Source organism: Bombina bombina, chromosome 9, assembly GCF_027579735.1.
Source record: "Bombina bombina isolate aBomBom1 chromosome 9, aBomBom1.pri, whole genome shotgun sequence".
Lineage (NCBI taxonomy): Eukaryota > Metazoa > Chordata > Amphibia > Anura > Bombinatoridae > Bombina > Bombina bombina.
Window position 1 is genome coordinate 165893211 of NC_069507.1, and position 26267 is coordinate 165919477.

The window sequence follows — 26267 nt, forward strand, 5'->3', positions numbered from 1 at the left end:
AAATAAATACAAAGTTGCCTGTAAAATAAAAATAAACCCTAAGCTAGCTACAATGTAACTATGAGTTATATTGTAGCTATCTTAGGGTTTATTTTATAGGTAAGTATTTAGTTTTAAATAGGAATAATTTAGTTAATAATAGTAATATTTATTTAGATTTATTTGAATTATATTTAAGTTAGTGGGTGTTAGGGTTAGACTTAGGTTTAGGAGTTAATTACTTTATTATAGTGGCGGTGGTGAAGGGGGGGCAGGATAGGGGTTAATATGTATAATGTAGGTGGCGGTGGGGTCCGGGAGCGGCGGTTTAGGGGTTAAACAATGTATTTAGTTGCAGCAGGGTCCAGGATCGGCAGGATAGGGGTTAATAACTTTATGTAGGTGGCGGCGGTATAGGGGGCGGCAGATTAGGGGTTAATAGGTATAATGTAGGTGGCGGCGGGGTCCGGGAGCGGCGGTTTAAGGGTTAATATATTTATTATAGTTGTGTCGGGGTCCGGGGTTAATAACTTTATTTAGTTGCAGGGGGCTCCGTGAGCGGCAGTATAGGGGGTAAAACAGTATAGTATAGTGTGGGTGCTTAGTCACAGGCTAGCAAGAAAGCTGCAAATAAGCCGATGAGCAGCGAGATCGATGACTGTCAGTTAACAACAGTCCGCTGCTCAGCTTTTTGACAGCTTTCTTGATAAATGGTGATCGTATTTAGGTCCGCGGCGGCGATGTTAGGCGAGCTTAGGCGAGCGTATTGGTGCCGGCGAATGCTAGAAAGTAGACAGCTTGATAAATAGAGGCCATAGTATTAGACTAGAAATACTATTTCGAATTTGAATATTACATTTATTAAACACAGTTGTAGACTAGAAATACTATTCAATTTTGAAATTTAATATTTGAATTCGAATGTGACATTCGAATATAAGATTCCAATTCGAATGTCACATTCCAATTCGAATATTAAATTTCGAAATTGAATGAATACATAGCTAAACATTCTATTATTTGAAAGAATATTTTCAAATTTTAATAAAAAAATTTGAAAACGAAAATTCGAAAATAGAATGCTAGAACGTTATGTAAATATTCGAAATTCGATTCGAACGAATGTATCAAAATTCATTTAAAATTTTGAATTTTTAGAAACATTCGCCCATCCCTACAGACAATATTGTTTAGAACAAAAAAATGAACTTAGGGACATGTAAATATGTTTGCAAAAAATTTCTGACGTAGCACACACACACACATATGTATGTATATATATATATATATATATATATATATAAAACCAAAAAGGGTACAGGACAAATGGCTACTATAAATGTGTCTTTTTCAATGGAAAAAATTATCAAAATTTAGAAAACATTAATGTTATATTAGATAATCATTTTAATGTGGTGCAGACCCTATAAAAAATTATTCTTCTACAAACAACAAGAGGAGAACAAGGACCATCAAAAAATTCCTAAGGCCCTATATAGATAGGGAATCAAGCACTCTTTTTTATAAAAATAGCTCAAAAGTGTAGCTAGATTAAACAAATGAAATGAATCTCTGACCAGTGCAATCACAGAGAACAAAAAAATAATTTATTAATAGTACAGAAAGAAGTAAAAATCCTAACTGTCCAAACATAGCAATAGGCCAGTTGTGCGCTGGCCTCGGGTATATGTTAGCAACACAAAGTAAAGTATGTTGAACAAACAATATAGTACATGTGGCCAATTAAAACCCTGAAGATGTGCACATCATAGTCATAATAATGGCAAAAATACAATCCAAAGACACCTAGCAGTGTACTAGGTGTCTTTGGATTGTATTTTTGCCATTATTATGACTATGATGTGCACATCTTCAGGGTTTTAATTGGCCACATGTACTATATTGTTTGTTCAACATACTTTACTTTGTGTTGCTAACATATACCCGAGGCCAGCGCACAACTGGCCTATTGCTATGTTTGGACAGTTAGTATTTACTTCTTTCTGTACTATTAATAAATTATTTTTTTGTTCTCTGTGATTGCACTGGTCAGAGATTCATTTCATTTGTTTAATCTAGCTACACTTTTGAGCTATTTTTATAAAAAAGAGTGCTTGATTCCCTATCTATATAGGGCCTTAGGAAATGTTTGATGGTCCTTGTTCTCCTCTTGTTGTTTGTTGAAGAATATATATATATATATATATATACACACAAGTATGTGCAAAGATATATGTACAAATTCTAGCATTAATAATCATTTTTTTTAAAAAAAACATGATATAAAAGCATATCATGACTTCTAGAAATACAAATACACATTAACTTATGTGAAAGTATCATATAACAAATAAATATAACAATAAAATTCTATGAGATATTGTTTGTTGAGGTATAAATCTATCTATTTTTTGGACATTAACATATGAAAAATAAAAGATTAGCTTTAGAGAAATGCGCTTGTTCATGGACTGTAATGAAATGGTATAAATAAAGTTAGGAAAAACCCAAATAACCGCGTCATCAATGACTGTTAGATAACAACAGTCCGATGCTCATCGTGCCGTACGTGACACGCGTGTTTTTGACATTTTTTTTATAAATAAGGGGATCGTATGTGGATCTGCGTCAGTGATGTCTAGCGAGCGTATTAACGCCGGCGAATACACTGAGATTGACGCTTTGATAAATATGGCCTATAGGGTTAGATTACGGGTGGAGCACACATTAAAGCTGCCGCTTGAGCATTTATTGTGCTAAAAGTACAATTTTTGCACTCGTCGGGTTGCGATCGTATTTAGAGCAAAAATTTAGAATATTGCATGCGCGTTCACGTATTCCCACATAGAAGCCAATAGAGAAAAAAAAGTGGAACCTCTCCACTCTCACGCAAACACGATTGCATATTCCTATTTGTGCTAACCCAACATGAAAATATGAATATTTCACATTTCAATATTCTTCACTTAGAAGAATATGTTCTATGTATTCATAAATAAATATTTCTTCATATATCTGATGGTATTTTGGTACAATATACAGGTAGCCCTCAGTTTACGCCGTGGTTAGGTTCCAGAAGGAATGGTTGTAAATCGAAACCGTTGTAAATTGAAACCCAGTTTATAATGTAAGTCAATGGGAAGTGAAGGAGTTAGGTTCCAGGCCCCTCTCAAAATTGTCATAAGTAACACCTAATACATTACTTTTAAAGCTTTGAAATAAAGACTTTAAATGCTAACAGCATTATAAACCAAATAAAATAATCACAAAACACAGAATATATAATTAAACTAAGTTAAATGAACAAAAACATTTGCTAAACAGCATTATAAACCTAATAAAATAATCACACAACACAGACTTCACTTGCATTTTTCTGCAAACAGTTCTTTCTATGCATTCCAATCTGCACTGATTTATAGACAGGAAGATCTTGTTCCTTTGAAATCTACTCGATAGCTCAGGTCTGGTTAAACTGATTAATTTCAGCTTGCTTGGCTTTGCTGCAACACAAACGGACAGCTCCACCTACTGGCTATTTTAATCAATGCACTGCTTCTGAATTCTTTTCAATAGCAGTCACATGACTGGAAAAAAAGCTTGTTATTCTGAAACGGTGTAAATTGAACCATTGTAAACCGAGGGCCACCTGTATATATATATATATATATAGTATAGATATATAGTGATGTCGTGAACATAACATTTTCTCTTCGTGAACGGCGAACGCGAACTTCCGCAAATGTTCGCGAACGGGCGAACCAGGCGAACCGCCATAGACTTCAATAGGCAGGCGAATTTTAAAACCCACAGGGACTCTTTCTGGCCACAATAGTGATGGAAAAGTTGTTTCAAGGGGACTAACACCTGGACTGTGGCATGCCGGAGGGGGATCCATGGCAAAACTCCCATGGAAAATTACATAGTTGATGCAGAGTCTGGTTTTAATCCATAAAGGGCATAAATCACCTAACATTCCTAAATTGTTTGGAATAACGTGCTTTAAAACATCAGGTATGATGTTGTATCGATCAGGTAGTGTAAGGGTTACGCCCGCTTCACAGTGACAGACCAAACTCCCCGTTTAACGCAACGCAAACAACCGCAAACAGTCCATTTTCACAACCGCAAACTCCCCATTTGCACAAGGTTGGATACCAAGCTAGCCATGTCCAGTTCCTTGTCCTCACTGATGTCATTGAAGGTCTCTTCCTCCACCCAACCACGTACAACACCAAGGGTCCCCAAAAGGTGACAACAAGCCCCCTGGGACGCCTGCTGTGTTTGGTCTTCCACCTCCTCAAAGCCACCTTCCTCCTCTGACTCCTCTTCTTCAGACTCCTCTCTCTGCGTTGTCTCTCCCTGCATTATTATAAGGTGTGTTAAGTAGTACTATTCCTATCAGTTTAATCCCTGTTATGTGCCTTTTTTTTTTGGTTTGGTTTTTGAAGCCACAGTGCAGCACCAGAGGCCAGAAAAATTAGGCATGTACACATGCCTGAAAAATTAGGTATTGTTGCAGCCGCTGCTGTAGCAGCGGCCAGAAAAAATTATGTTTGTTTCCCAGGCAGAAAGTGCCCTAAAACATTGCGGCTTGAACCCTAGTTGGTGGCGGATAAGTCACGCAAGTCATCCGGCATTCAGAGATAAAATACAGCAGCGTGTGGACCATTTTTAGCCCAAGGCAGCTCATCTCATCAGGCCTTTCTTAGTCGAATTTATTGCCCACTGTCAGTCCCTTCGGGATCCATCCCTCATTCATCTTAATAAAGGTGAGGTAATCTAGACTTTTTTGACCTAGGCGACTTCTCTTCTCAGTGACAATACCTCCTGCTGCACTGAAGGTCCTTTCTGACAGGACACTTGAAGCAGGGCAGGCCAGAAGTTCTATCGCAAATTGGGATAGTTCAGGCCACAGGTCAAGCCTGCACACCCAGTAGTCAAGGGGTTCATCACTCCTCAGAGTGTCGATATCTGCAGTTAAGGCGAGGTAGTCTGCTACCTGTCGGTCGAGTCGTTCTCTGAGGGTGGACCCCGAAGGGCTGTGGCGATGAGTGGGACTTAAAAAGCTCTGCATGTCCTCCATCAACATTACGTCTGTAAAGTGTCCTGTCCTTGCCGGCGTGGTCGTGGGAGGAGGAGGATTACTTTCACCTCTTCCCCTGTTAGATTCCCGTTGTGCTGTGACATCACCCTTATACGCTGTGTAAAGCATACTTTTTAATTTATTTTGGAACTGCTGCATCCTTTCCGACTTGCAGTAATTCGGTAACATTTCATGCACTTTCTGCTTATACCGGGGGTCTAGTAGCGTGGACACCCAGTACAGGTCGTTCTCCTTCAGCCTTTTTATACGAGGGTCCCTCAACAGGCACGACAGCATGAAAGACCCCATTTTCACAAGGTTGGATGCCGAGCTACTCATGTCCCGTTCCTCGTCCTCAGTGATCTCACTGAAGGTATGTTCTTCCCCCCAGCCACGTACAACACCACGGGTACCAGATAGGTGACAACGAGCACCCTGGGATGCCTGTTGTGGTTGGTCTTCCTACTCCTCCTCAAAGCCACATTCCTCCTCTGACTCCTCTTCCTCACAATCCTCTTCCAGCGTTGCCGCAGGTCCAGCAAGCAATGCTGATAAGGCTGTTTCTGGTGGTGATGGTGACCACAACTCTTCTCTTCCTCTTCACGCTCATCTACGGCCTGATCCAGCACTCTTCGCAGGGCACGCTCCAGGAAGAAAACAAATGGTATGATGTCGCTGATGGTGCCTTTGGTGCGACTGACTAGGTTTGTCACCTCCTCAAAAAGACGCATGAAACTACAGGCATTGCGCATGAGCGTCCAGTAACGTGGCAAAAAAATTCCCAGCTCCGCAGAGGCTGTCCTAGCACCCCGGTCATACAAATAGTCGTTAACTGCTTTTTCTTGTTGGAGCAGGCGGTCGAACATTAGGAGTGTTGAATTCCAACGTGTCGGGCTGTCGCAAATCAAGCGCCTCACTGGCATGTTGTTTCGCCGCTGGAAAAGTGCGCCATGGCCGTGTAGGAACGCCTGAAATGGCCACACACCTTCCTGGCCTGCTTCAGGACGTCCTGTAAGCCTGGGTACTTATGCACAAAGCGTTGTACGATCAGATTACACACATGTGCCATGCACAGCACATGTGTCAACTTGCCCAAATTCAATGCCGCCAACAAATTTCTTCCGTTGTCATAAACCACTTTGCCGATCTCCAGTTAGTGTGGAGTCAGCCACTGATCCACCTGTGCATTCAGGGTGGACAGGAGTGCTGGTCCGGTGTGACTCTCTGCTTTCAGGCAAGTCAACCCCAAGACGGCGTGACACTGCCATATCCGGGATGTGGAATAGTACCTGGGGAGCTGGGGGGGGTACCGTTGATGTGGAGCAAGACGCAGCAGCAGAAGAGGACTCAGCCGAGGAGGTTATGGAAGAGGATGGAGTAGGAGGAGTAGAGGAGGTGGCAGCAGGCCTGCCTGCAAGTCGTGGCGGTGTCACCAACTCCTCTGCAGAGCCACGCATTCCATGCTTGGCAGCTGTCAGCAGGTTTACCCAATGCGCAGTGTAGGTGATATACCTGCCCTGACCATGCTTTGCAGACCAGGTATCAGTGGTCAGATGGACCCTTGCCCCAACACTGTGTGCCAGACATGTCATTACTTCCTTTTGCACAATCGAGTACAGGTTGGGGATTGCCTTTTGTGCAAAGAAATTTCGGCCGGGTACCTTCCACTGCGGTGTCCCAATAGCTACAAATTTTTGGAACGCCTCAGACTCCACCAGCTTGTATGGTAAAAGCTGGCGGGCTAAGAGTTCAGACAAGCCAGTTGTCAGATGCCGGGCAAGGGGGTGTCTTTGTGACATTGGCTTCTTACGCTCAAACATGTCCTTGACAGACACCTGACTGTGGGCAGATGAGCAGGAACTGCTCAAGGTGAGAGACGGAGTGGCGGATGGTTGAGAGGGGGCAAGGAGGACAGCAGTGGTTGACGGGGCTGAAGATGCTGGACCAGGAGGAGGATGGCGGCTTTGAGTTTGTGTGCTGCTTGTACTCATGTGTTGATCCCATAGGCATTTGTGATGTGCGATCATGTGCCTTCGCAAAGCAGTTGTACCTAGGTGGGTGTTGGACTTCCCACGACTCAGTTTCTTTTGGCACAGGTTGCAAATGGCATCGCTGTTGTCAGAGGCAGACACACCAAAAAAATGCCACACTGCTGAGCTCTGCAATGACGGCATTCTGGTGGTGGCAACAGCATGCGTTGATTGGCGTGCTGTCTGGCTGACCCCGGGTGCCGATGCATGCTGTCTGACTGTGCCACTAGCTCCTTGCGATGACCTCCCCCTGCTTCCAACTCGTCTCCTCCTCCTCTCTGTCTCCCCATCTGAACTTTCCCCCTGTTCTTCTTCTCTTCTAGCGGGCACCCACGTGACATCCATGGACGCATCGTCATCATCAACTGCTTCACTTGTATCTGACAACTCAGCAAAGGAAGCAGCAGCGGGTACAACATCATCATCATCACACCGTACATCCATGTGTGTAATGCTGCCTGACTGAGACATATCCCTGTTATCTACATCCTCTGGCAATAATGGTTGCGCATCACTCATTTCTTCCAACTGATGTGTAAATAACTCCTCTGACAGATCAAGTGAAGCGGCTGTGGTGCTAGTATTGGTGGTGGCGACAGGCGGGCGAGTGGTAACTTGAGAGGTGCCCGAAGCTAAGCTGGAGGAGGATGGTGCGTCAAGGTTCCGAGTAGTCAACTATGTCCTCAGAACTTTCCGAGTTCAGGGTACGTGGCCTCTGAACACTGGGCATTATTCTAGGGCCAAAGGGAATCACAGAACCACGACCACGACGGCCCCTGCGGGGTGGCCTGCCTCTGCCTGTCATTTTTTTTTCGATTAGTGGTACTATGCGTGCAAGCTACTGTGACAACAGATATGAGTGGCACTGTGCACTGGCAGAAGTTGGCAGAGTAGACGCTGTAGGCCTGACACACACGCTTGCAGACAACTAACTGCTATTCAATCTATTACAGTCAAAATTGTATTTTTTTTTTTAAATGTACACTACTGTTACACCAGATATGAGTTGCACTGGTGTGACACTGTGCCCTGGCAGGCCCTGAAACGCACACGTGTGAAGGAAACTGACTGCTATTATTTCACAGTCAAATTTCTAGTTTTTTTTTTAATGTACACTACTGTTACACCAGATATGAGTTGCACTGGTGTGACACTGTGCCCTGGCAGGCCCTGAAACGCACACGCGTGAAGGAAACTGACTGCTATTATTTCACAGTCAAATTTCTAGTTTTTTTTTTAATATACACTACTGTTACACCAGATATGAGTTGCACTGGTGTGACACTGTGCCCTGGCAGGCCCTGAAACGCACACGTGTGAAGGAAACTGACTGCTATTATTTCACAGTCAAATTTCTAGTTTTTTTTTTAATGTACACTACTGTTACACCAGATATGAGTTGCACTGGTGTGACACTGTGCCCTGGCAGGCCCTGAAACGCACACGTGTGAAGGAAACTGACTGCTATTATTTCACAGTCAAATTTCTAGTTTTTTTTTTAATGTACACTACTGTTACACCAGATATGAGTTGCACTGGTGTGACACTGTGCCCTGGCAGGCCCTGAAACGCACACGCGTGAAGGAAACTGACTGCTATTATTTCACAGTCAAATTTCTAGTTTTTTTTTTTAATATACACTACTGTTACACCAGATATGAGTTGCACTGGTGTGACACTGTGTCCTGGCAGGCCCTGAAACGCACACGTGTGAAGGAAACTGACTGCTATTATTTCACAGTCAAATTTCTAGTGTTTTTTTTAATGTACACTACTGTTACACCAGATATGAGTTGCACTGGTGTGACACTGTGCCCTGGCAGGCCCTGAAACGCACACGCGTGAAGGAAACTGACTGCTATTATTTCACAGTCAAAAAAGTGTTGTTGTTTTTAAATGTACACTACTGTTACACCAGATATGAGTTGCACTGGTGTGACACTGTGCCCTGGCAGGCCCTGAAACGCACACGTGTGAAGGAAACTGACTGCTATTATTTCACAGTCAAAAAAGTGTTTTTTTTTTTAAATGTACACTACTGTTACACCAGATATGAGTGGTGGCACTGGGCAAGTGGGCACAGTATACGCTGTGAGCCTGACACACATGCTGGCAGGCAGGCAACTGCAATTAGATTACACAGGAAAAAAAAAAAAAGCAGACTGATGTTCTAGCCCTAAAAAGGGCTTTTTGGGATGCTGTCCTTACAGCAGAGATCAGATGAGTCCTTCAGGACTGTAGTGGACACTGAATACACTAGCCTAGCTATCGATTTCCCTATTAAATCAGCAGCAGCTACACTGTCCCTCCTCTCACTAAGAATGAAGCTGCCGAATGAATCTAAAATGGATGCTGTCCAGGAGCTGGGAGGGTCTGGGAGGGAGGGTCTGCTGCTGATTGGCTGGAATGTGTCTGCTGACTGTGAGGTACAGGGTCAAAGTTTACTCAATGATGATGAATAGGGGGCGGACCGAACATCGCATATGTTCGCCCGCCGTGGCGAACGCGAACAAGCTATGTTCGCCGGGAATTATTCGCTGGCGAACTATTTGTGACATCACTATAGATATATACAGATATATATATATAAAATATCTGTTTATAAATACATAGAACATATTCTGCTATGTGCAGAACATTGGAATGTCAAATATTTACAAAAAATAATAGTTAAAACCTTTATTAAAATTGAATATAACATAGATATATTTTTTAATTTTTTCCTCTACTTAAACTGCAAAGGGCTCCAATGTACTTATATTTATGACTATATATGTGTACATATGTATTTATGTGTTTATATGTGTATATATTTCTGTAAATACATATACACATATAAATACATCAATACATACAGGGAGTGCAGAATTATTAGGCAAATGAGTATTTTGACCACATCATGCTCTTTATGCATGTTGTCTTACTCCAAGCTGTATAGGCTTGAAAGCCTACTACCAATTAAGCATATTAGGTGATGTGCATCTCTGTAATGAGAAGGGGTGTGGTCTAATGACATCAACACCCTATATCAGGTGTGCATAATTATTAGGCAACTTCCTTTCCTTTGGCAAAATGGGTCAAAAGAAGGACTTGACAGGCTCAGAAAAGTCAAAAATAGTGAGATATCTTGCAGAGGGATGCAGCACTCTTAAAATTGTAAAGCTTCTGAAGCGTGATCATCGAACAATCAAGCGTTTCATTCAAAATAGTAAACAGGGTCGCAAGAAGCGTGTGGAAAAACCAAGGCGCAAAATAACTGCCCATGAACTGAGAAAAGTCAAGCGTGCAGCTGCCAAGATGCCACTTGCCACCAGTTTGGCCATATTTCAGAGCTGCAACATCACTGGAGTGCCCAAAAGCACAAGGTGTGCAATACTCAGAGACATTACCAAGGTAAGAAAGGCTGAAAGACGACCACCACTGAACAAGACACACAAGCTGAAACGTCAAGACTAGGCCAAGAAATATCTCAAGACTGATTTTTCTAAGGTTTTATGGACTGATGAAATGAGAGTGAGACTTGATGGGCCAGATGGATGGGCCCGTGGCTGGATTGGTAAAGGGCAGGGAGCTCCAGTCCGACTCAGACACCAGCAAGGTGGAGGTGGAGTACTGGTTTGGGCTGGTATCATCAAAGATGAGCTTGTGGGGCCTTTTCGGGTTGAGGATGGAGTCAAGCTCAACTCCCAGTCCTACTGCCAGTTTCTGGAAAACACCTTCTTCAAGCAGTGGTACAGGAAGAAGTCTGCATCCTTCAAGAAAAGCATGATTTTCATGCAGGACAATGCTCCATCACACGCGTCCAAGTACTCCACAGCGTGGCTGGCAAGAAAGGGTATAAAAGAAGAAAATCTAATGACATGGCCTCCTTGTTCACCTGATCTGAACCCCATTGAGAACCTGTGGTCCATCATCAAATGTGAGATTTACAAGGAGGGAAAACAGTACACCTCTCTGAACAGTGTCTGGGAGGCTGTGGTTGCTGCTGCACGCAATGTTGATGGTGAACAGATCAAAACACTGACAGAATCCATGGATGGCAGGCTTTTGAGTGTCCTTGCAAAGAAAGGTGGCTATATTGGTCACTGATTTGTTTTTGTTTTGTTTTTGAATGTCAGAAATGTATATTTGTGAATGTTAAGATGTTATATTGGTTTCACTGGTAAACATAAATAATTGAAATGGGTATATATTTGTTTTTTGTTAAGTTGCCTAATAATTATGCACAGTAATAGTCACCTGCACACACAGATATCCCCCTAAAATAGCTATAACTAAAAACAAACTAAAAACTACTTCCAAAACTATTCAGCTTTGATATTTATGAGTTTTTTGGGTTCATTGAGAACATGGTTGTTGTTCAATAATAAAATTAATCCTCAAAAATACAACTTACCTAATAATTCTGCACTCCCTGTATATACTGTATATACATATCCATTTTTAGAGATGTATATGTATGTATCGCAATGTTAAAGGGACATGGAAATTGTTATTGTTTAAAGAGATAGCTAATCCCTTTATTACCCATTCCCCAGTTTTGCATAATCAATACTGTTATATTAATCTACTTTTTACCTCTGAGATTACCTTGTATCTAAGCCTCTGCAGACTGCCCCTAAATTCTGTTCTTTTGACAGCCACAATCAGTGCTGACTCATAAATAACTCAACGGGAGTAAATGCAATGTTATCTATATGGCACACAAGAACTAGCGCTGTCTAGCTGTGAAAAACTATCAAAATGATCTGACTTAAGAGGCAGTCTTCGATGGCTTAGAAATCAGTTTAACCGTGATAAACCCCTTATCGCTCGCCACCAAACGTTTGCACTCCACTCATAATCTGGACCTTTATGGAGTAATAGTTTTAATTAGCAGAGACCGCTTTTTCATATACAAAAATATATTTAAATGAGTAATTTCCCATACATTTTAAAATCTGAAGCTGGATAACAAGTCTTTGCAAACACATTCGCCTAGATTACGCGTTTTTGTCGGTAAGGCTGTGCGGGGCTAACAAGCCTTTTTTTCTTACCGCTCACTTAAGCCAACGCTGGTATTACAAGTTTTCTTCAAGCCGGCGTTAGCCTCAGAAAAGTGAGCGTTGAGCAAAATTTAGCTCCAAATCTCACTGTAATACCAGCGTTGCTTATGGTAGCAGTAAACTGGCAAAACGTGTTCGTACATGATTTCCCCATAGGAAACAATGGGGCTGAGCTGGCTGAAAAAAAACCTAACACCTGCAAAAAAGCAGCGTTCAGCTCCTAACGCAGCCCCATTGTTTCCTATGGGGAAATGAATTTTATGTCTGCACCTAACACCCTAACATGAACCCCGAGTCTAAACACCCCTAATCTTACACTTATTAACCCCTAATCTACTGCCCCCAACATCGCTGACACCTACATTATAGTTATTAACCCCTAATCTGCCCCCCTAACGTCGCCGCAACTATATTAAATTTATTAACCCCTAATCTGCCGCCGCCAACGTCGCCGCAACTATATTAAATTTATTAACCCCTAATCTGCCGCTGCCAACGTCGCCGCCACTATAATAAATTTATTAACCCCTAAACCTAAGTCTAACCCTTACACCCCCCTAACTTAAATATAATTTAAATACATCTAAATAAATTTACTACAATTAAATAAATTATTCCTATTTAAAACTAAATAGTTACATTGTAGATATCTTAGGATTTATATTTATTTTACATGAAACTTTGTATTTATTTTAAATAGGTACAATAGTGGATGCAATCAGCCAATAGGATTGAAGTTCAATCCGATTGGCTGATCCAATCAGCCAATAGGATTGAGCTCGCATTCTATTGGCTGTTCCAATCAGCCAATAGAATGCGAGGTCAATCCTATTGGCTGATTGCATCAGCCAATAGGATTTTTCCTACCTTAATTCCGATTGGCTGATAGGATTCCATCAGCCAATCGGAATTCAAGGGACGCCATCTTGGATGATGTCACTTAAAGGACCAGTCATTCAGTCGTCGGCCATCGGATGAAGAGGATGCTCCGTGTCGGATGTCTTGAAGATGGACCCGCTCCGCTCCGAAAGGATGAAGATAGAAGATACCGCCTGGATGAAGCCTTCTGCCGGTCTGGAGGTCCTCTTCTGGCCGGATAGGATGAAGACTTCGGACCCCCTGGAGGACCACTTCTGCCCGGCTGGGTGAAGACGTCTCAACGTAGGGTGATCTTCAAGGGGGTAGTGTTAGGTTTTTTTAAGGGGGGATTGGGTGGGTTTTAGAGTAGGGTTGGGTGTGTGGGTGGTGGGTTTTAATGTTGGGGGGGTATTGCATTTTTTTTTACAGGTGAAAGAGCTGATTACTTTGGGGCAATGCCCCGCAAAAAGCCCTTTTAAGGGCTATTTGTCATTTAGTTTAGGGTAGGGAATTTTATTATTTTGGGGGGCTTTTTTATTTTATTAGGGGGATTAGATTAGGTGTAAAATTCTTGTAATTATTTTTTTATTTTCTGTAATTTAGTGGTTTTTTTTCGTAATTTAGTTTATTTAATTTAATTATAATTAATTGTAGGTAGTTTAGGTAATTAGTTTAATTATAGTGTAGTGTTAGGTGTAATTGTAACTTAGGTTAGGGTTTATTTTACAGGTACTTTTGTATTTATTTTAACTAGGAAGTTATTAAATATTTAATAACTATTTAATAACTATTGTACCTAGTTAAAATAAATACAAAGTTGCCTGTAAAATAAAAATAAACCCTAAGATGGCTACAATGTAATTATTAATTATATTGTAGCTAGCTTAGGGTTTATTTTATACGTAAGTATTTAGTTTTAAATAGGATTAATTTATTTAATTGTAGTAATTTAATTTCGTTTTATTTAAATTATATTTAAGTTAGGAGGGTTTAGGGTTAGATTTAGAGTTAGGGGTTAATAAATTTAATATAGTAGCAGCGATGTTGGGGGCGGCAGATTATGGGTTAATAAATGTAGGTAGGTGTCGGCGATGTTAGGGACGGCAGATTAGGGGTTAATAAAATTTAACTAGTGTTTGCGAGGCGGGAGTGCGGCGGTTTAGGGGTTAATATATTTATTAAAGTGGCGGCGATGTCCGGACGGCAGATTAGGGGTTAAACATTTTAGTTAAGTGTTTCCGATGTGGGGGGGGCTCGGTTTAGGGGTTAATAGGTAGTTTATGGGTGTTAGTGTACTATTAGCACTTTAGTTAAGAGATTTATGTTACGGCGTTAGCCCATAAAACTCTTAACTACTGACTTTTAAATGCGGTAGGAGTCTTGCCAGGAGAGGGTCTACCGCTCACTTTTTCAGGCGATCGTAATGCCGGCGTTAGGAAAATCCCATTAAAAAGATAGGATATGCAATTGACGTAAGGGGATTTGCGGTAACCTAAAATCACGGAAAAAAAGTGAGCGGTACACCTGTACCTGCCAGACTCGTAATACCAGCGGGCGTTTAAAAGCAGCGTTGGGACCCCTCAACGCTGCTTTTTAAGGCTAACGCAAGACTCGTAATCTAGCCGATTGTGTTCCTTGTATAAAGCTCCAGAGCTCTTGCGGGGCTGCGGGGCAGGTTTGCATATGCAAGCTTGCTTCCCACAATGTAAGAAGCAGTAGTCTATGGAACTCTGAGGTGGCAAAAATAAATCGCCAAGAGCTCTCTCTCTCTCAGTAATTGGCCGGATAGGATGAAGACTTCGGACCCCCTGGAGGACCACTTCTGCCCGGCTGGGTGAAGACGTCTCAAGGTAGGGTGATCTTCAAGGGGGTAGTGTTAGGTTTTTTTAAGGGGTGATTGGGTGGGTTTTAGAGTAGGGTTGGGTGTGTGGGTGGTGGGTTTTAATGTTGGGGGGGTATTGCATTTTTTTTTACAGGTGAAAGAGCTGATTACTTTGGGGCAATGCCCCGCAAAAAGCCCTTTTAAGGGCTATTTGTCATTTAGTTTAGGGTAGGGAATTTTATTATTTTGGGGGGCTTTTTTATTTTATTAGGGGGATTAGATTAGGTGAAAAATTCTTGTAATTCTTTTTTTATTTTCTGTAATTTAGTGTTTTTTTTCGTAATTTAGTTTATTTAATTTAATTGTAATTAATTGAAGGTAGTTTAGGTAATTAGTTTAATTATAGTGTAGTGTTAGGTGTAATTGTAACTTAGGTTAGGGTTTATTTTACAGGTACTTTTGTATTTATATTAACTAGGAAGTTATTAAATATTTAATAACTATTTAATAACTATTGTACCTAGTTAAAATAAATACAAAGTTGCCTGTAAAATAAAAATAAACCCTAAGATGGCTACAATGTAATTATTAATTATATTGTAGCTAGCTTAGGGTTTATGTTATACGTAAGTATTTAGTTTTAAATAGGATTAATTTATTTAATTGTAGTAATTTAATTTTGTTTTATTTAAATTATATTTAAGTTAGGGGGGGGTTAGGGTTAGGGTTAGATTTAGAGTTAGGGGTTAATAAATTTAATATAGTAGCAGCGATGTTGGGGGCGGCAGATTAGGGGTTAATAAATGTAGGTAGGTGTCGGCGATGTTAGGGACGGCAGATTAGGGGTTAATAAAATTTAACTAGTGTTTGCGAGGCGGGAGTGCGGCGGTTTAGGGGTTAATATATTTATTAAAGTGGCGGCGATGTCCGGACGGCAGATTAGGGGTTAAACATTTTAGTTAAGTGTTTCCGATGTGGGGGGGGGCTCGGTTTAGGGGTTAATAGGTAGTTTATGGGTGTTAGTGTACTATTAGCACTTTAGTTAAGAGATTTATGTTACGGCGTTAGCCCATAAAACTCTTAACTACTGACTTTTAAATGCGGTAGGAGTCTTGCCAGGAGAGGGTCTACCGCTCACTTTTTCAGGCGATCGTAATGCCGGCGTTAGGAAAATCCCATTAAAAAGATAGGATACGCAATTGACGTAAGGGGATTTGCGGTAACCTAAAATCACGGAAAAAAAGTGAGCGGTACACCTGTACCTGCCAGACTCGTAATACCAGCGGGCGTTTAAAAGCAGCGTTGGGACCCCTCAACGCTGCTTTTTAAGGCTAGCGCAAGACTCGTAATCTAGCCGATTGTGTTCCTTGTATAAAGCTCCGGAGCTCTTGCGGGGCTGCGGGGCAGGTTTGCATATGCAAGCTTGCTTCCCACAATGTAAGAAGCAGTAGTCTATGGAACACTGAGGTGGCAAAAAGAAATCGCCAAGAGCTCTCTCTCTCTCAGTAATTGACAGTCGACCAATCGCACAAGTGAAGGGGTGGACATTACCCATTGGAGTGTGTAATGATGCATATGGGCCAGCAGATCAGCTGCCAGTATGCAGCAAAGGTGTGCGGACAGCTTCTCAAGTTTAGAAGCCGATCGCACGCCATTTAATACATGGGGCCTAATAAAAGAAATAATAAATTGCAAATGTCTCCATTGTTTGCTATAGGGCCAGATTCTCTAAAGGTATCTAGGCTGGTGGGACTGCTTGCCAGTACTTTTATTTCCCCGGTGGAATTCTCTAAAGACACTCGTTACCTTTAAAACAGGGTGTCTCACTAAATTTTGTATGAGGAGATGCAGTAAAAAAAAAAAGATTGTAAAAGGGACACTAAACCCAATTTTTTTCTTTCATGATTCAGATAGAGCATGCAATTTTAAGCAACTTTCTAATTTACTCCTATTATCAATTTTTCTTCGTTCTCTTGCTATCTTTATTTAAAAAGCAGGAATGTGATGCTTAGGAGCCGGCCCATCTTTGGTTGAGAACCTGAGTTATGCTTGCTTATTGGTAGCTAAATGTCAGTCACCAATAGGCAAGTGCTAAACTTAAAATGGGCTGGCTGCTAAGATTTCATTCCTGCTTTTTAAATAAAGATAGCAAGAGAATGAAGAAAAATTAAGAATAGGAGTAAATTAGAAAGTTGCTTAAAATGTCATGCTCTATCTGAATCATGAAATAAAAAAATGTGGGTTTAGTACCCCTTCACGGTGAATAAAAAATTGTAACAAAATTGTTAACAGAAAGGATCAAAAACGTAAAATTTGTATGTAAATTACACAGAATTAAATAAAATTAATTATGCACAGTGTAAATCATAATTTAAGTAAGCTAAATGTGCAAAAAACACATCAAAATTTGTACTTATAAGTACAAAATACAAAGTGTAATTGTTTTTTATTTTAAAATAGGCTGAACATCAGCATTCCATGGGCATGTAGGAAATTGTCTCTCAAACGCAGTTAATTCTCTAAACATTTTCGCCATACAGAACTCTCTGTTCTTTCTTGCAAATTAAAAGGTAGAGAGCTTTTATTAAAATATTGAAAATGCTAATTACTCTGAAAGGAAAAACATATGCATAAGAAAATAACAGCAATTTTATTGTGCACAATGTATGAAGCAAACTCTTGCTTATTATATAAAGACGTAAAATGATGCTGACAATACTATTGATACTCTTTAGAAGTTACAATAAAGAATTGTTTTGTAGTGATTCTTCAAGCAGACTATTCTCTATGAATTAGTATCACAGATGTCTTCAATATTATATTCACTCATTCAGCCAGTTTAAATGTTGTGTATCACTGTGTGTATTACACTGAACATGGAAAACAGCACTGTTGCCATTATTTAAGTTTAAGGCGCATGGGACTTTAGGCAACATCCCTGGACATGGCCACAAGAGTAAAATTGACCTAATAATGATGAGAAAGAACTAAGGACAACTTGAAAACAGATCCAGTGCAAGAGGCAGCCAAGACTGGGTGCCTAGGATCTGTGCAGGGCACAAGGAAATCATAAGACTATCAAGGCATTTTGAAGCACCAAAAAAGGGATGAAAATAAAATACTGGACCGTTCTTAAGTACCTTTTGTGAGACAAGATCTGAATCTATGTAAAGAGTGAAACTCGCAGATGGGAAAAGGCACACATCAAACCTGAGAGAACTGGAGCAGTTTCGTCAAGAATAGTGGGCTAAAATCCCTATTAAAAAGTGTAGAAATCTTATTCAGAGCTACAGAAAGCACTTGATTGCAGTTATTGTCTCCAAAGACTGTGCAATGTAATATTAGGTTACAGGAATAGAAAAGTCAAAATTAAACTTCCGTGATTCAGACAGAGGGGACGATTTATCAAGCTCCGTAAAGACCGCTGCTCCATAACTTGTTTGCCTGCTCTGAGGCTGCGGACAGAAATCAACACGATCGGGTTGGTTGACACCCCCTGCTAGCAGCCGATTGGCCACAAATCTACAGGGGCAGCATTGCGCCAGCAGTTTACAAGAACTGCTGGTGCAATGATAAATGCAGACAGCGTATGCCGTCAGCATTTATCGATGGGCAGCGGACATGATACGCTACATTGTATCATGTCTGCTCGCACTATGATAAATCTACCCGAGCATGTATTTTTAAGACATTTTTTAATTCACTTCTATTTTCAAATGTGCTTCATTCTCTCGGTATCCTTTGTTGAAAAAGAATATGCATATATCCTACACTAGTGGGAGCTAGTTGATGATTGTTGCCTGCACACATTTGTTCATCTAGTTGCCAGTAGTGCAATGCTGTTCATTCACCAAAAGATAACAAGGGAACAGTGGCAGTTCTAGACAAATTTTACTGGGGGGGGGGCAAGGTGGGGCCAGTGTTTAATCAGAGGGGCACATTAAAAAACGGAAACAAATGACTCCTCCGTCTGCAGCAGCAGAACAAATATAGTTTGTGTGCAGAAATTAAATAAATGCATTTAAAAATGTATTGAAAAAAGTAAATATGCAGTAAAATAAAAATCTCCTTGGTAACTGTATTTAACCCCATGAAAGGGGTTAACATCTAAGTGACTCTTCCACTGCTATATCTGCAAAGTGTGTAATGCTACAGAGTTCTCTGGCGGGATGCTAAGCTATAAACAGCATGAGAGTCCAGCAAACTAACCCAATGCCTCTTAGGTCCCAGGCTCCAGCACCACAAACTTTCACAAAGTACCTTTAATTTAGGCGCGCACTCATTTCCCCGCCAGACTCTGTCCACTTACACTTAGCATGGCTTGTCACGCTTGTGCTGTTTTAAGGCCAGCCCTGACAGTCCTTAACACCCTACCCCTGGTAGTTCACCAGCCTGTGGCGCCACCCCTAGAAATGGCCCTAATGGAGGCATTGCGGCACCCACCCGGCACACCACAAAAAGTTGCTTCACAGCTGGAATTTATTTCTGGAAGTAGCGGCATACACCCGGCTTGCTTACCGGTTTTTGCAATCCTAGGAACTAGTTAGTTGCACGAACCGGTAAGCAAGCCGAGTGTATGCTGCCACTTCTAGAAATAAATTCCAGCTGTGAAGCAAATTTTTGTGGTGAGCTGGGTGGATGCCGCAATGCCTCCATATTATGCCTGCGCAGTGCTCAGTCCACTCCTGCATGCCCAGATATTGACTCACTGTGTGTTGACTGTTCACTACCCGCAGCCCGGTCCTCTCTTCCACAGCCACTCTTCCCACTCCAGCAGTAGGATGAATGCCTCCTCCAGGCTCCACAAGAAGAGTGACATAGTAAGCCATGTCACGTGAAGTCACTGAGCAGAACTGATTGGCTCCCGAGGCTGCTATGGAGAGCAGCCTCTATTGGAAGCATATTGGGCTGTAAACAGAACATTGGCCCGCAGGCAATGCGGGACAGACAAACTCAGGGGGGCCACAGGGGGAGCCAGGTACATTTTTACAGGGCACTGGCCCCTGTAGACCCCCGTGTAGAATCGCCACTGGAAGGGAATGAAGCAAATTCGATAATAGAAGTAAATTGGAAAGTTGTTTAACATTTTATGTTCTATCCAAATCATAAAAGAACATTTTGGAGGTTCCTGTCAATATTGTTCTCCATACCATTCTCATTTGTTTTACAGTTTAAAGTAATATGTGAAGTCATAAAAAAGAATGGTGGATACCAAATACTTTTGTTAATTTTTACTTAGTTCAGAGAAAACTGTGCATTTTCCTAACAAAGGGTACCGATACTTTCAGCCACATCTGTAACTTTTAAAGGTAAATTACAGGAAAAGGGGACAAAATAAATAATGACATTATATTGCAAATCTTTTTGTACTACTGAAAATTGTATATTTAAATCTCCAAGTTTTTCATGTGCCTTTAACTGTGCTCTACACTGGCTAAACTTGTGCCCTATAATTCAATCTAACCAACATGTCCTATTTCCCCATCAGTATTTCTACAGTACCTATAATAAGTCATACATAATAACAGAACATCTGTAAATGTTGTTTGAAACATATGACTATATTCATCACAATAAAGGGATGGGCGAATGTGTTTATATTCAAATTTGAATGTTAGAACTAATCAGCCAGATTACGAGTTTTGCGTTAGGAGCTATGCGGTGCTAACGAGCAGTTTTTTCTCACCGCTCACTTACATGCAGCGCTGGTATTACAGGTTTTTACAAACCCGGCGTTAAAAGGCAAGAAGTGAGCGTAGAGCAAAATTGTGCTCCATACCGCACTCCAATACCAGCGCTGCTTAAGTCAGCGGTGAGCTGGCCGTACATGCTAGTGCACGATTTCCCCATAGACATTAATGGGGAGAGCCGGCTGAGAAAAACTCTAACACCAAAAAGCAGCGTAAATCTCAGTAACGCAGCCCCATTGATTCCTATGGGGAAATAAAAGTTATGTTTACACCTAACACCCTAACATGAACCCCGAGTCTAAACACCCCTAATCTTACACTTATTAACCCCTAATCTGCCGCCCCCGACATCGCCGACACCTACATTATACTTATTAACCCCTAATCTGCCGCTCCGGACATCGCCGCCACCTACATTATATTTATTAACCTCTAATCTGCTGTCCCCAACATCGCTGACACCTACATTATATTTATTAACCCCTAATCTGTTGCCCCCAATGTCGCAGCAACTTACCTACATTTATTAACCCCTAATCTGCCGCCCCCAACGTCTCTGCCACTATATTGAATGTATTAACCCTTAAACCTAAGTCTAACCCTAACCCTAACACCCCCTAATTGAAATATAATTAAAAGAAATCTAAATAATATTTATATTAGTAACTAAATTATTCATATTTAAAACTAAATACTTACCTATAAAATAAAGCCTAAGCTAGCTACAATATAACTAATAGTTACATTGTAGCTATCTTACGGCTAGATTTAGAGTTCGGCGGTAGCCGTCAAAACCAGCGTTAGAGGCTCCTAACGCTGGTTTTGGGCTACCGCTGGTATTTAGAGTCAGTGATTAAAGGGTCTAACGCTCACTTTACAGCCGCGACTTTTCCATACCGCAGATCCCCCTACGCCATTTGCGTAGCCTATCTTTTCAATGGGATCTTCCTAACGCCGGTATTTAGAGTCGTTTCTGCAGTGAGCGTTAGAGCTCTAACGACAAGATTCCAGCCGCCTGAAAATAGCAGGAGTTAAGAGCTTTCTGGCTAACGCCGGTTTATAAAGCTCTTAACTACTGTACCCTAAAGTACACTAACACCCATAAACTACCTATGTACCCCTAAACCGAGGTCCCCCCACATCGCCGCCACTCGATTAAAAATTTTAACCCCTAATCTGCCGACCGCCACCTACGTTATACTTATGTACCCCTAATCTGCTGCCCCTAACACCGCCGACCCCTGTATTATATCTATTAACCCCTAACTTGCCCCCCACAACGTCGCCGCAAGCTACTTAAAATAATTAACCCCTAATCTTCCGACCGCAAATCGCCGCCACCTACGTTATCCCTATGTACCCCTAATCTTCTGCCCCTAACATCGCCGACCCCTATGTTATATTTATTAACCCCTAATCTGCCCCCCACAACGTCGCCGACACCTGCCTACACTTATTAACCCCTAATCTGCCGAGCGGACCTGAGCGCTACTATAATAAAGTTATTAACCCCTAATCCGCCTCACTAACCCTATCATAAATAGTATTAACCCCTAATCTGCCCTCCCTAACATCGCCGACACCTACCTTCAATTATTAACCCCTAATCTGCCGACCGGAGCTCACCGCTATTCTAATAAATGTATTAACCCCTAAAGCTAAGTCTAACCCTAACACTAACACCCCCCTAAGTTAAATATAATTTTTATCTAACGAAATAAATTAACTCTTATTAAATAAATGATTCCTATTTAAAGCTAAATACTTACCTGTAAAATAAATCATAATATAGCTACAATATAAATTACATTTATATTATAGCTATTTTAGGATTAATATTTATTTTACAGGTAACTTTGTATTTATTTTAACCAGGTACAATAGCTATTAAATAGTTAAGAACTATTTAATAGTTACCTAGTTAAAATAATTACAAATTTACCTGTAAAATAAATCCTAACCTAAGATATAATTAAACCTAACACTACCCTATCAATAAAATAATTAAATAAACTACCTACAATTACCTACAATTAACCTAACACTACACTATCAATAAATTAATTAAACACAATTGCTACAAATAAATACAATTAAATAAACTATCTAAAGTACAAAAAATAAAAAAGAACTAAGTTACAGAAAATAAAAAAATATTTACAAACATAAGAAAAATATTACAACAATTTTAAACTAATTACACCTACTCTAAGCCCCCTAATAAAATAACAAAGACCCCCAAAATAAAAAATTCCTTACCCTATTCTAAATTTAAAAAGTTACAAGCTCTTTTACCTTACCAGCCCTGAACAGGGCCCTTTGCGGGGCATGCCCCAAGAATTTCAGCTCTTTTGCCTGTAAAAAAAAACATACAATACCCCCCCCCCCAACATTACAACCCACCACCCACATACCCCTAATCTAACCCAAACCCCCCTTAAATAAACCTAACACTAAGCCCCTGATGATCTTCCTACCTTGTCTTCACCATGCCAGGTTCACCGATCCGTCCTGGCTCCAAGATCTTCATCCAACCCAAGCAGGGGCTAGACATCCACTGAAGAAGTCCAGAAGAGGGTCCAAAGTCTTCCTCCTATCCGGCAAGAAGAGGACATCCGGACCGGCAAACATCTTCTCCAAGCGGCATCTTCTATGTTCTTCCATCCGATGACGACCGGCTCCATCTTGAAGACCTCCAGCGCGGATCCATCCTCTTCTTCCGACGACTAGACGACGAATGACGGTTCCTTTAAGGGACGTCATCCAAGATGGCGTCCCTCGAATTCCGATTGGCTGATAGGATTCTATCAGCCAATCGGAATTAAGGTAGGAATTTTCTGATTGGCTGATGGAATCAGCCAATCAGAATCAAGATCAATCCGATTGGCTGATCCAATCAGCCAATCAGATTGAGCTCGCATTCTATTGGCTGATCGGAACAGCCAATAGAATGCGAGCTCAATCTGATTGGCTGATTGGATCAGCCAATCGGATTGATCTTGATTCTGATTGGCTGATTCCATCAGCCAATCAGAAAATTCCTACCTTAATTCCGATTGGCTGATAGAATCCTATCAGCCAATCGGAATTCGAGGGACGCCATCTTGGATGACGTCCCTTAAAGGAACCGTCATTCGTCGTCTAGTCGTCGGAAGAAGAGGATGGATCCGCGCTGGAGGTCTTCAAGATGGAGCCGGTCGTCATCGGATGGAAGAACATAGAAGATGCCGCTTGGAGAAGATGTTTGCCGGTCCGGATGTCCTCTTCTTGCCGGATAGGAGGAAGACTTTGGACCCTCTTCTGGACTTCTTCAGTGGATGTCTAGCCCCTGCTTGGGTTGGATGAAGATCTTGGAGCCAGGACGGATCGGTGAACCTGGCATGGTGAAGACAAGGTAGGAAGATCATCAGGGGCTTAGTGTTAGGTTTATTTAAGGGGGGTTTGGGTTAGATTAGGGGTATGTGGGTGGTGGGTTGTAATGTTGGGGGGGGGGTATTGTATGTTTTTTTTTACAGGCAAAAGAGCTGAAAATCTTGGGGCATGCCCCGCAAAGGGCCCTGTTCAGGGCTGGTAAGGTAAAAGAGCTTGTAACTTTTTAAATTTAGAATAGGGTAAGGAATTTTTTATTTTGGGGGTCTTTGTTATTTTATTAGGGGGCTTAGAGTAGGTGTAATTAGTTTAAAATTGTTGTAATATTTTTCTTATGTTTGTAAATATTTTTTTATTTTCTGTAACTTAGTTCTTTTTTATTTTTTGTACTTTAGATAGTTTATTTAATTGTATTTATTTGTAGCAATTGTGTTTGATTAATTTATTGATAGTGTAGTGTTAGGTTAATTGTAGGTAATTGTAGGTAGTTTATTTAATTATTTTATTGATAGGGTAGTGTTAGGTTTAATTATATCTTAGGTTAGGATTTATTTTACAGGTAAATTTGTAATTATTTTAACTAGGTAACTATTAAATAGTTCTTAACTATTTAATAGCTATTGTACCTGGTTAAAATAAATACAAAGTTACCTGTAAAATAAATATTAATCCTAAAATAGCTATAATATAAATGTAATTTATATTGTAGCTATATTATGATTTATTTTACAGGTAAGTATTTAGCTTTAAATAGGAATCATTTATTTAATAAGAGTTAATTTATTTCGTTAGATAAAAATTATATTTAACTTAGGGGGGTGTTAGTGTTAGGGTTAGACTTAGCTTTAGGGGTTAATACATTTATTAGAATAGCGGTGAGCTCCGGTCGGCAGATTAGGGGTTAATAATTGAAGGTAGGTGTCGGCGATGTTAGGGAGGGCAGATTAGGGGTTAATACTATTTATGATAGGGTTAGTGAGGCGGATTAGGGGTTAATAACTTTATTATAGTAGCGCTCAGGTCCGGTCGGCAGATTAGGGGTTAATAAGTGTAGGTAGGTGTCGGCGACGTTGTGGGGGGCAGATTAGGGGTTAATAAATATAACATAGGGGTCGGCGATGTTAGGGCAGCAGATTAGGGGTACATAAGGATAACGTAGGTGGCGGCGGTTTACGGAGCGGCAGATTAGGGGTTAAAAGTGTAATGCAGGGGTCAGCGATAGCGGGGGCGGCAGAATAGGGGTTAATAAGTGTAAGGTTAGGGGTGTTTAGACTCGGGGTACATGTTAGAGTGTTAAGTGCAGACGTAGGAAGGGTTACCGCATAGCAAACAATGGGGCTGCGTTAGGAGCTGAACGCTGCTTTTTTCCAGGTGTTAGGTTTTTTTTCAGCTCAAACAGCCCCATTGTTTCCTATGGGAGAATCGTGCACGAGCACGTTTTTGAGGCCGGCCGCGTCCGTAAGCAACTCTGGTATCGAGAGTTGCATTTGCGGTAAAAATGCTCTACGCTCCTTTTTTGGAGCCTAACGCAGCATTTGTTTGAACTCTCGATACCAGAGTTAAATTTATGGTGCGGCCAGAAAAAAACCCGCGGAGCGTTAACAGCCCTTTTACCGCCGAACTCTAAATCTAGGCCTTAGGGTTTATTTTTATTTTACAGGCAAGTTTGTATTTATTTTAACTAGGTAGAATAGTTACTAAATAGTTATTAACTATTTAATAACTACCTAGCTAAAATAAATACAAATGTACCTGTAAAATAAAGCCTAACCTAAGTTACAATAACATCTAACACTACACTACAATTAAATAAATTAACTAAATTAAATACAATTAAATAAATTAAATTAGCTAAATCACAAAAAAACATTAAATTGCAGAAAATAAAAAACAAATTACAAGATATTTAAACTAATTAAACCTAATCTAATAGCCCTATCAAAATAAAAAAAGCCCCCCCAAATAAAAAAAAACCCTAGCCTAAACTAAACTATCAATAGCCCTTAAAAGGGCCTTTTGCGGGGCATTGCCCCAAAGTAATCAGCTCTTTTACCTGTAAAAAATACAAACAACCCCCCAACAGTAAAACCCACCACCCACACAACCAACCCCCAAATAAAATACTAACTAAAAAAACCTAAGCTCCCCATTGCCCTGAAAAGGGCATTTGGATGGGCATTGCCCTTAAAATGGCATTTAGCTCTTTTGCAGGTCCAAACCCTAATCTAAAAATAAACCCACCCAATACACCCTTAAAAAAATCCTAACACTAATTCCCGCAGATTCACTTACCGGGAGAAGTCTTCATCCAAACGGCAAGATGTCCTTAATGAAGCCGGCAAAAGTGGTCCCCCAGATGGGCAGAAGTGGTCCTCCAGACAGGCAGAA